The following is a 13,121-nucleotide window of genomic DNA, read 5'->3' on the forward strand; positions in this document are numbered from 1 at the left end:
GTCAACTTTCCATTACAGTTGATTTAAACTTTGACTTTTGATAGGATACAATGCATAGATATTTATTGCCTTATTTCTTCTTATTTTTATGTATGTTTAGCTTCTCTCCTCCTATTTGGAATCTTGTTTGTGCACTTGTAGGTGTGCTGTTCATGACTAGTATGTCCAGTAGCCTCCATGATCAGTTTGTGTATCAGTCACCTCCCCTTGAATGGGGAAAATGTGTCAGCAAATAGCTATTTAGGTTTGTGGAATTTCCTGGATGCCAACATTGCTTGCGTTCAACCTGTCATTGGTCATTGTGCTGGTTGTTATATTATGTCATTATACGAGCTCGAATGTGAACGTTGTACCTGAATCCTGCCAATCACTACATTGATCAGTTTTGAGACTGTGAACTTCATGATGCATTGCTGTGTTTGTGTTAGTTTCTTGAATCCACTTTGTGTGACTAGAATTTGCATGATTGTTTCCTCAAAGCATGCCCTTTGATTTATGTTTTTAATATTTACAATTTTGCAGACAGTCCTTATTTGACTTTCGAGACATTATAGAGGAGTGCCCCTGTCAATCATATCAGAATATTTTCATGTGCTAACATGCATGTTTGAACTGGTTTGTGATTCATCATTGAATGGATTTCAGCAGTCAGTCAAAATATTCTATTGGTAAGCAAATCTGCACTGGCACCTTCTGATTGGTTGTATCTGTCACAGGTTTCTCTCTGGACTCTGGAAAAATGCTGACTAAGAAAGGTCAGTTGACTATAGTTGCTGGGGCTCCGAGAGCCAATCACAGTGGGGCAGTTGTTCTACTAAAGAAGGAATCCGATAAATCATCTATGTTGTCAGCCGAGTATATCCTAGAGGGTTACGGACTTGCTTCTTCATTTGGTTATGACCTTGCAGTGCTTGACATCAATGGAGATGGGTAAGATCCCCAATACAACAGCAGTAAAATTATAATGCTTTTTGGCATACTGTTATTGAGCATACCCATGTATTCAAAGGCAGTTAAAGTTATTACAATGTTACTAGAGTGTTACTATTCATTAATGTCTGCTGGCCAGGTGTCAAAGATTGCAGTGTTTTATTGGTTCTAGATGTATAATTATCCTGCACTGATTATTAAACAGATGGCAGGACATTGTATTCAGAGCACCTCAGTACTTTGTTAAAGAGGGTGATATTGGCAGGACCATCTATGTTTACATTAATGAGGAAAGGGTTTGGGACAGGATCAACCCCAAGAGAATTGAAGGAAGCGCCTATTCCATGTTCGGTTTGGCTGTGGAAAACATGGGCGATGTGAATCTGGATGGATATCATGGTATGTGCTCGAAGCTTAGTCTCTTCTAAGTCACTTCTCATACAGATAATACAGAATAAGAACAAACAGGTTGCAGAAAAGATGAATAGAGGAGAAGAGATGCCAGAATAAATTAACACAGATACACTACTGTTCAGTACTTACTTGAGAAATATTTCTATACTAACAATATTTAGTATAAAGTGCTGTTTAGAATGGTGAGCGGGATCAATGTTGGGGTGTTCCTCCTAAAGTCCACTATCATCGCCACTGTTTTGAGCGTGTTCAGCTCCAGGTTGTTTTGACTGCACCAGTGAGCCAGCCATTCAACCTGCCTTCTGTATACAGACTCATCATCATCTTGGATGAGGCCGATGACAGAAGTGTTGTCTTCAAACTTCAGGAGCTTGACAGTGGGGTCCTTGGCGGTGCAGTCATTGGTATATAGGGAGAAGAGTAGTGGGGAGAGCACACATCCCTGGGGGGGCACCAGTGCTGATCGTATATGTGCTGGAAGTGGATTTCCCCTGTCTCACTAGCTGCTGCCTGTCCGTTAGAAAGCTGGTGATCCACTGACAGATAGACGTGGGAACAGAGAGTAGGTGTAATTTAGTCCGGAGAATAGCTGGGATGATGGTGTTGAAAGCCGAACTGAAGTCCACGAAAAGGATCCTTGCATATGTCCCTGGTCTGTCCAGATGTTGCAGAATATGATGCAATCCCATGTTGACTGCTTCATCCACAGACCTGTTTGCTTGATAAGCAAATTGAAGGGGATCTAGAAAGGGTCCAGTGATGTCCTTCAGGTGGGTCAACACCAGTCTCTCGACGTCAGAGTGATGGGTCTGTAGTCATTAAGTCCTTTGATTTTGGGTTTCTTTGGGACAGGAATTAAGGTTTTCTTTGCAATTACATATAATGGAGACAAAAGCTTTCATGTAACAACACTGAGGATTTTGGAATGATGAAATTGAGGATTATGGAATGATGGCATAAACTTTAGGTGTAGTAATTGATACAGTTAACTACAAATAAACCAATATTTGGTAAAATAGTGTAATCTGGTTTAATACCATTGGAACTGAGTTTGACATTCATTTGCATGCCCCTTGCTGTGCTATAAGGAAGTACCGCCACCTAGTGGTGATTAAATCTATGTTGTGGGCTATTTACCATATTACAAAATCAGATTCTGGTGTGAGAAAAGAATTGAAGCCTTTGTTATGGAAGGAAATTATAGTGCAATGTTTTGTGTTGTACAGTGTTCATGTTTGTAATGATTCAAGTATATTATGCACAAAGGAAAACATTAGAGACAAGCTGAGAGGTATCCCAATTGAAGTCTCAGTGGCGATCCTGAACCCATCCTTATGCAGGAGGAGAAAGAATGCTCTCCCAACTCTGCTTCCCATCCTGGATTCGAACCAAGAAGCCACTGCTGTCACCAAGGTAACCACATCTTGCCAACCAGTCTGCAATTAAGAGCTTTGCATCTTGTGTTGCAGCTATAAATATTTTAACCCTCCTAATGACCTTAGTTTCACTTATGATACAAGTTTTGAAACAGTTCTACAAATAAAATAAAATGTGCTTTTCTATGTTTGTTTAGTCACAAAGTCTGGTTCCAGTACTAAAAATGATTTATAACATTCTGTTTACCTTTAAGGTTGATATTACAAGAGTAAGAAACATCCAATCACTAACAAGGGAGATCATGAGATTGTACATGCTCATTCAGTGTTGAACCAAACAAAGATATCTTTCAACCGTTACCTGAGTAATTTTTTATATATTTTTTCAAATGAAATTACCATTTCAATTGTTAATATTGTTAAGTGTCAGAGAGACTGTTGTGCATGAAATCCCAGAAGATCAGCAGTTACAGAAATACTCAAACCAGCCCGTCTGGCAACAACAATCATGCCACGGTTGAAATCACAGAGATCACATTTTTTCCCCATTCTGATGGTTGATGTGAACATTAACTGAAGCTCCTGACGAGTATCTGCATGATTTTATGCATTGCACTGCTATCACGACATGCTGATTAGATAATCGCATGAATAAGTAGGTGTTCAGGTGTACCTAATAAAGTGCTCCGTCAGATGATGTTAGTAAAGTGCTTATACTCTTTCTTCAAAGCAGAACTGAAGCATGAAGAAGAAGAGTTTATTTTAATCTACCTGTATGTCTTTCTCTCAGGGAAAATGGAGTTCCAATCATGTTGCTTAGCAGTCAAAAGGACATTGCCCTAGAGATCACGGTGACCAATCAGGGTGATGATGCTTATGAGGCACAGCTGACTGGCTCCTTCCCCAGATCTCTCTCTTATTCTGCCGTTCGCACTAAATCTAGTGTAAGTCCAACTTCCAGGTGTCTGTCTAACTTGGAACCAGCTACATTATTCGTTGTGCTGTGAGTTTGGTTTGAATGAAATGCCCTGAATCTTTACAGGATAAACCAGTCGTCTGTTTAGCCAATCAGAATGGGTCACAAGCTGATTGTGAACTTGGAAATCCTTTCAAAAGAGATGTTGAGGTGAATATTTCAAAGATATTTCAAATTCAAATAGATTTATTTTCGAATATTCATAAAAATTAATTATAATTTTCTTTCAGACAACATTTTACATCATTCTGAGCATGGGAGGAATTTCTTTGGATACCACAGAAATAGAAATTGACCTTAAACTCAAAACGTGAGTAGTTTCCTAGCTCTTGATGTGAAAGAAGTGCATTATCAAAGCTAATCCAATACTTTCTTACAACACCTGTCTTCATGTCAAAAGATGTTTTGATTGAGCTATTATTCCTTAGTAAATGTCTCTCTTTTCATTAATGTCAGGACAAGTGATCAGAAACAGTTACAATCAGTGAAAGCCAAAGCCATTGTTAAGATCCAGCTGCTGCTTTTCCTCTCAGGGTAGGTTTGCATCACACATTTATGCTCTTTGTAAAGTATGCAGAATTAAAGCTGAAACAACGCTGAATTAACATACCTCAATTATACTCCCCTGATTGCTGCTGATAATGTCAATGTCCCATATTTGTATCTTCATTTACTGTAATTATGTGTTTATCTGCAGGGAAGCAAAGCCTTCTCAAGTTTACTTTACTGGAGAAGTTAAAGGAGAGAGTGCCATGAAGTTGGCAAGTGATGTTGGCAGTCCAATTGACTATGAATTCAGGGTGACTATTCAATTCTATTCTTACATAAAAAACAAACACTCTACAGTATTTGCATTACTGCCTATAGTTTGGGTCCTTTCAGTACTAGCTTTTACATGTGATAATATTCAGAAGCAGCTGCCTGTTGAAAGACTAATCCTTTTAATTATAATGATCAACAGGTTACAAACTTGGGCAAGCCTTTTAAATCGTTCGGCACAGCATCTATGGTTATTCAATGGGCTAAGCATAACTCTCAAGGCAAGTGGCTTCTATACCTCATGAAGATGACCCCAACAGGTTTGGACAGCATAAGTTGCTCCAATCAAGATGAGATCAATCGACTTGGACTTAAGGTATCCCGATCAATTTATATGTACATTACTGTGCAAAAGTTTTAGGCACTTGGGAAAAATGTTGCATAGTGAGGATGTCTTCAAAAATAATGCCATAAATAGTTTTAATTTATCAATTAACATCATACAAAGTCCAGTAAACATAAAAAAGCTAAATCAATATTTGGAGTGACCACCTTTACCTTCAAAACAGCACCAATTCTCCTAGGTACACCTGGATACAGTTTTTCTTGGTTGTTGGCAGATAGGATGTTCCAAGCTTCTTGGAGAATTTGCCACAGTTCTTCTATCTATTTTGGCTGTCTCAATTGCTTCTGTTTCTTGTAATCCCAGACTGACTCAGTATTCAGTGGGGGGCTCTGTGGGGACCATGCCATCTGTTGCAGGGCTCCCTGTTCTTCTATTCTATTTGCAAAATAAATGTTTGGGAGTCTAAAATGTATATTTCCTATTGACACACTAAAGCTGAAGATATAAATAACCATCTTAGGCAAATGCTTTTGTGACACATTTTATGTGCCTAAGACTTTTGCACAGTACTGTATGTATAGTATATACACCGATCAGCCACAACATTAAAATCACTTACCTAATATTGTGTAGGTCCCCCTCGTGCCGCCAAAACAGCGCCAACCTGCATCTCAGAATAGCATTCTGAGATGCTAATCTTCTCACCACAATTCTACACAGCGGTTATCCGAGTTACCATAGACTTTGTCAGTTCGAACCAGTCTGGCCATTCTCTGTTGCTCTCTCTCATCAACGTTTCCATCCACAGAACTGCCGCTCACTGGATGTTTTTTGTTTTTTGTTTTTGGCACCATTCAGGGTAAATTCTAGAGACTGTTGTGTGTGAAAATCCCAGGAGATCAGCAGTTACAGAAATACTCAAACCAGCCCATCTGGCACCAACATACATACAGTTGTGCTCAAAAGTTTGCATACCCTTGAAGAATTGGTAATATATGTACCATTTTTAAAGAAAACATGAGTGAGCAGGCAAAACACATTTCTTTTATTTCTTATGGGATTCATATTCAACTGTAGGTTATAACAGAATGGCAAAATCATAAAACAAAACATGGCAACAATGAAAAAAATGAAATGACCCCTGTTCAAAAGTCTGCATACCCTTAGTTCTTAATACTGTGTATTGCCCCCTTTAGCATCAATGACAGTGTGCAGTCTTTTGTAATAGTTGTCTATGAGGCCCCAAATTCTTGCAGCTGCCCATTCGTCTTGGCAAAATGCCTCCAGGTCATGCAAAGTCTTTGGTCGTCTTGCATGAACCGCACGTTTGAGATCTCCCCAGAGTGGCTCGATGATATTAAGGTCAGGAGACTGTGATGGCCACTCCAGAACCTTCACCTTTTTCTGCTGTAACCACTGGAGGGTCAACTTGGCCTTGTGCTTAGGGTTATTGTCGTGCTGGAAAATCCAAGAGCGTCCCATGCGCAGCTTTCGTGCAGAAGAATGCAAATTGTCTGCCAGTATTTTCTGAAACATGCTGCATACATCTTGCCATCAATTTTCACAAGATTCCCCGTGCCTTTAGAGCTCACACACCCCCAAAACATCAGTGAGCCACCACCATGCTTCACAATGGGGATGGTATTCTTTTCACTATAGGCCTTGTTGACCCCTCTCCAAACATAGCGCTTATGGTTGTGACCATAAAGCTCTATTTTGGTCTCGTCACTCCAAATTACAGTGTGCCAGAAGCTGTGAGGCGTGTCAAGGTGTTGTTGGGCATATTGTAACCGGGCTTTTTTTGTGGCTCTGGCGCAGTAAAGGCTTCTTTCTGGCAACTCGACCATGCAGCTCATTTTTGTTCAAGTATCGTCGTATTGTGCTCCTTGAAACAACCACACCATCTTTTTCCAGAGCAGCCTGTATTTCTCCTGAGGTTACCTGTGGTTTTTCTTTGTATCCCGAACAATTCTTCTGGCAGCTGTGGCTGAAATCTTTCTTGGTCTACCTGACCTTGGCTTGGTATCAAGAGATCCCTGAATTTTCCAGTCATATTTTCAAAATCAATGTCAAAATTTCACAATTTCTGCCAGGGTATGCAAACATTTGCGCACAACTGTGTGTGTGTGTGTGTGTGTGTGTGTGTGTGTGTGTGTATGTATGTATATATATATATATATATATATATATATATATATATATATATATATATATATATATATATATATATACACACACATATACACTACTGGTCAAAAGTTTTGAAACACTCATTCTTTATTATAATTTTTTTCACATTTTAGAATACTAGTAAAGTCATCAAAACTGTGGAATAACATAAATGGAACTATGGGAATTATGTTGTGACTAAACAAAATCCAAAATAAATCAAAACTGTGTTATATTTTAGCATCTTCAAAGTAGTCACCCTTTGCCTAGAATTTGCAGACATTTTCTCAACAAACTTCTTGAGGTATCACCCTGGGATGCTTTTTAAACTGTATTGAAGGAGTTCCCATCTATGTTGGGCACTTATTGGCTACTTTATTATTTGGTCCAAGTCATCAATTTAAAAAAATATATATATATATATTTTTTTTTTATTAAATTTGAGGTTTATAATGAAATAAATGAATATGGTGGCACAATTATATTTTTGTCTACAAAACTAATTTCAAATATTTAAGCATACGCCTTCAGATCAAAAGATTTTTAAGATCGTGAGAAACATTTCAGTCAAGTGTTTCAAAACTTTTGACTGGTAGTGTATATACATGGTACAATCAAATTTATGTAATCCATCAGTTCAAGTCTGTTAATAAAATTAGGAGTTTTACTTCTGTCCCATGGATAAATCATTGGACTCCATAGAGAAATGAACTGATTGTGTGTTGCTTCATGGTTATTTAGGAACCTTCAGTGTTACCGAGAAAACGTGAAATTGGGGAGGAAGCTCCAGCAAAAGAGGGAACATTCACCCTTTTCACTGACAAAAGGAAATACACTGTTTTGGTAAAATCATACTAACATGAAGCATACTACCTATTTCCTTAGTGCAGATTTGTCATTGATAATCAGAGTCATGTTTCTTAAAACATGCTTGTTTTTACATTTTAGTCCTGTGATGATGGAGCCCAGTGTGTGACATTTAAATGCCCTTTAACAGGAATAGACAGTAATGCTGTCATTAGTCTGAGAGCATATCTTTGGAACAGTACCTTCCTGGAGGTGGGTGTATTCTTTGATGTAATATGAGATATTATAGGATTAATATGATTGAAATGACAAGATTTTTGACTCGTGCCTAATTTATTTAAAAAATAAAATAAATTATGGTTGCAGTATGGCACTTCCAATGGAAGTGAATGGGGCCAGTCCAGAAACATTAAAATATACACTGCTTTAAAATTAGTCACAACAAGACGTAAACATTATTAGTGTTACCATGATTTGTGTGATAAAATCACTTACTAACCTTATTTGTGTGAAGTACATCCAATAATACAACTTCGTTGTCATGACGGTGTAACACTGGTAAACCGTGTTGTCTGTTTAAAGCTGAAATGCTGGTAAATCTTTAATTTTAGCACACAAAATCATGTTTACACGTATATTGTTTGTTTTGTAGCTATAATTTTGAAATAGTGTATATTTGAATGTTTCTGAACTGTACCCTTTCACTTCCACTGTAAGTGCCTTAGTGTAACTACGATTTGACTTTTTTAATTAAGCAAGGGTCAAGTCACAATAATTTTTTTGTGGTAATCATCATTATGCCAAAAATTTTGTCGATTGAGCTTAACTTATATTGAACTTGGAACATTCCTTCTAAGTGTAAATTTGCTAATTTAAATTATTTCTAACAGGACTATGCAAAGCTGAACTACATCGATGTCATTTTCAAGGCATCACTTAATTTCAAATCCTCAGCTACAAATATACAGCTAAAGAATGAACCTGCACAGGTGAGCTAGGTTATGCTTTTTGTACATTTTAATCATTTATTTGTTCTTCTTGAAACATGCATTAAGCAATATACTGTATATCCAATATAGAGTACACCCATCAGATGAAAATGTAGTATGAGGGCTCTGTTTAGTTGAATGAACAAATCACATGCATAATGAGGGTATACATGCATTTTGAAAACAATGTGTCCTGTTATAGGTCCGTGTTACTGTGTTTCCAGAACGTAAAGCAGCACAGTATGGTGGTCTTCCCTGGTGGGTCATACTAGTGGCAGTACTGTGATACTAGGACTCCTTTTTCTGGGCCTACTGGTCTTCCTGCTCTGGAAGGTAACATCCCATAACTAAACACTAAAAGCAACTAATAAACCAAGATCAGTGATTAATGTCAAAACCTGTGTTTAAACAACTGAATAAGCCTAAGATAGTTGGTCGGTCTTAGCTGGTCTCCCTGCCTGGTCAACTGGTCAGTTGGCTGGCTTTAGAGGGTTTTTGGGCACATTTTAGCTGGTCAGGCTGGGCTGGTTGACCAGCTTATACCAGGTAAGACCAGCCAACCAGCTTAGGCTGGTTTTAGCCGTTTGTATTTTTTTGCAGGGTACCATAACCTTTGCACTTTAATTTACTGTAATATTCACAAAGTTTTAACCTGATTTTCATAATTCTGTACTTTTGCAATATGACATTAAGTATTGAAAACAAAAACCTTTACCTCTTTTAGTGTGACTTTTTTTTCGGCAGAAACGGGAAAGACCCTAACGAACCTGAAAAGAGAGACTGACATCAGATGCATAGAGAAACAGACAGAGTGCAAGCGCCTCTCTTTTAGGGTAAAAGAAATTTACAGATCAAGCTGACTTGCATGCGTAAAACAAGCATGAAGAGTTGGATTAGCCCAAACTAACCCACTTTGTCTGAAGCACATGCTGCCTTTCATTGCCTTGATCTGGGGTAATGGTGGCAGTTTCCACAGCTTGCATTGGTCCGACATTAGCAAAATTCTATGAGGAATGCAAACTAATCATGTATGAGGTTGTTGTTGTGGGAAAAGTGGTTACACACGTTTGTGTCCACTCTTATTCAGCTTCAGGTGTGTGTGACTAGGTATGACTGAGTCCGAGTCTAAAGCTCTTTTAAGCCTTTAGATGTGGTTTTATTTGGGAACTTGCATATTTCTATGGCCTGCTTGTCACCCCCACCCCCCGAACTTCTCTCTTGCTTTCTCCAGCCAGGGTCTTGCTTAAATGTTTTCTTTCTATTCTTTGTTCTATCCTTATGCAAGGCATGCTGCACACACTGCAAGCATCATGTCTTCGTTTGAACTTGCCATCTTGAGTTTTTGCTTTTGAAGATTATTAGTCTGACATTGTGCTAATTATAGTTTTTCCTGAACAGTGTGGATTTTTCAAACGTTCCAAGTTTGATGACAGCTTACCCAGTTATAACGCTGTGTGAATAAAGAGGGAAGAGAGGGATTATACATTAGAGAAAGAGGAAATGGATCCTCTGGAGAAGAAACAATGGATGACTTCTTGGAATGAAAATGAGAGCTACTCATAGCTGTTTGATAAACTGATTGAAACCAAACCAACTCCCTTCCTAAAGCCTTCAGCGCTTTCTTTTGCACACAGTGAACTGCTTATTCTGTTAGAGTCCCAACAAAAAGTGAAAAGAAAACATTTGTGCATTTATTCATGGGAAAGGGATTTTAAAGATTGTATTTCGAAATGGCTGCTGGAACTTACAAATGTATGAGCTGGTAGAGGACAAAGTAGGTTTACTTGAGTTGTTTTATTTTAGTTGCATTTAAAATGTACAATAACCTATGCTTCAGTGGACCAGCCCATTTCCATTTTTTATTTATTTTTTTTTATTTCACTGTTCATACATCCCACAGTGTATATACATTTAATCTATTTATTCTCTGCAGATTTTTCTGTTGTTACAAAGGCCAAAGACTTTTTTATTTATTTGTATTACTTTGTTTTATGTGCGACATTTGTTAATGTTGTGGTCTTTTTTTTTCTTGATATCCATCTAAAACTGTCTGGATGAATGTAAATATTTGTGTGCTTAGAATTATTATTATTTTTTAAATGTGTTTGCATAATTGTTAAAACCAGTCTGGGACAGATTAGATTTTTATAGGCAGGCTTTTGCTGTACTTTAACTGCTACAGCTGGGACAGATTTTAAGAACTATGTTGATATTATCAGATGTGTGATAAAGTTTCAGGTAACTGAGAAAAATCTGCTCCAGTCCCCTACCAGCTTAGCTTTTTAATGTTTTGTTTTATTTTTATTATTATTTGAAAGTCATTTGAAAGTATCTTTTTTATAAATGTAAAGTTGCTTTCGTTTTCTAAACATAGTAATTATTAAATTTATATTGTCAAATAATACAAAGTATTAACACTATTAAGTGACCTTAAAATGGAGTTTTAATAGTCACACAAATATATTAGTTCACACATTGAAGAATTGAAATATGTTATTAGAGATCACTCTAATCCCCAATTTTTGCTCTCTCTTTCTAAACTGACAAACGTTTTCAAGTGAAACCTGTGATTAAGAAAAAAGTACGATAATGTTTTTTGGTTTTGTATTGTTATTATTTTGGTCACGTGTGAATCTCTAAATATGTCGCTGCAAATGATAGATATAGAAGCTGTGGCAGAGGTAGATAACGTGGGGTCGGCCTCAAATATGAAACGCAGATATTTTCACTCATTTACACACTACATTTACAGTCTGAGAGGATCAAGGAGGTCTAAAATGTCTGGTGAAAGCTCTCCGTTATCAATCCCAATCATCTCGAAAGCAGTTGCTTAGATGCTACGGGACTCGGAAGTACACAATTTAAAATATGGCATTTTTGGTCATGGTCAGTCTGGTTGTTTTGAGCCAATCGCCTAAGGCATACATACCATGAGACTAATCGTCACTCTGGACCTTCAGGAAAATAGGGATAATAGGGTTCAAAACAGTGTTACTATAAATGTAAACTTTAATACAGTGGAAAATACACTCTATTAGCATAACATAAATATGTCCATCTACTAAAATAAAATATTTGATGCCATGAGTGTACCTTCATTTACTATTACTATTATTTTGAATGGCCATGGAAAATGAAGCAATGTGATAATTTTACCTGGTCGCAAAAAGTAGTCCGTTAATTTACCTGATGAACCTTCACCTTTTGCTGACCCTTTATGCTTCGCAGAGCTAATGTGTGCTTCTAAATCACTTGCACCTTTATTAGCAACTGACACATAAGTGCCGTCTTTACATGTCATACATTCTGCTTCCCACGGATCTCGACCTGGACGAAAGCATGGGAATTTTTTGTGCAAATCTTCTTAAAATGTGTACTTTCGTTTGGGCATTGTTTCCACTCAGCTGTCATTTGCTGCTACTGTCAAGCAACTTTTTTTTTTTCTTTTTTTTTTTTTTATTAAACTTCAAACAAACAAAGTCAATGTACAGTCAGAACTGCAATAATACATATACATATAGAAAAACATACAGCCAGGGGGGTAGGCTAAACATTATGTAAATATATTAAAGGACTCACATATAGAAACAGTTTTAATTGCTTTCTTATGTTAATGAAAAATAGTCTTGATATATTTGAATTTCTTTTTGGAGTGTTTTACTGTACTTTTATGTATATGAAATTTAGCGACAAAAAATTTACATTTATATATATATATATATATATATATATATATATATATATATATATATATATATATATATATAGTATTTACTTTTATTTGAGAGGATTTTAGTAAAACCAAATATAACGTTTTCTAAACACAAAGAAAAATTGGGGTCAATGTTATCAATTATAAATCTAGTCAAATCTTTCCAGAATTTCCTTACATGAGCACAATGCCAAAATAAATTAAACAAGGTTTCAGCCAATGTATTGCAAAAAGAACAGTTCAAATAAATATCCTTTTTAAATGTAACAAGAAAATGATTTAATGGGTAGTATCTGTGTAAGATTTTGAAAGTTATTTTCTTAACTTTATTTACCAATAAATATTTGTTTGGTAAAGTCCAGATGGCCTTCCATAATTAACCTTCCACCAGTCTATTCCAATAAACAACAGAGTTTGGCATGGTGACAATGTCATTTTTAATTAAAGAACGAATAGTTTTATTAATATTTAAAACTCCGTGGTCCAAATAAAGTTTTCCAATTGCAGTATCAAATAAATCAAAAGCAGAAGGGGGCGCAATACTGTTTTGAGTATTAGCTCTGAATAATGCCAAGACCCCCATGGGAATCGCATCCATGACAATAGAAAACTCCCTTGGTGTTACTGGGATTTTATGGACATC

At 36.8% G+C, this 13,121-nt stretch overlaps 1 pseudogene; it reads left to right on the top strand.

Annotated features, from left to right (window-relative positions):
- Positions 1-9,528, top strand: part of LOC127444751 (integrin alpha-6-like) — a 32,649-nt pseudogene extending 23,121 nt beyond the window's left edge.
- Positions 9,529-13,121: the final 3,593 nt, after the last annotated feature.

Source organism: Myxocyprinus asiaticus, chromosome 8 (genome assembly GCF_019703515.2).
Source record: "Myxocyprinus asiaticus isolate MX2 ecotype Aquarium Trade chromosome 8, UBuf_Myxa_2, whole genome shotgun sequence".
In the NCBI taxonomy this organism is placed as follows: Eukaryota; Metazoa; Chordata; class Actinopteri; order Cypriniformes; family Catostomidae; genus Myxocyprinus; species Myxocyprinus asiaticus.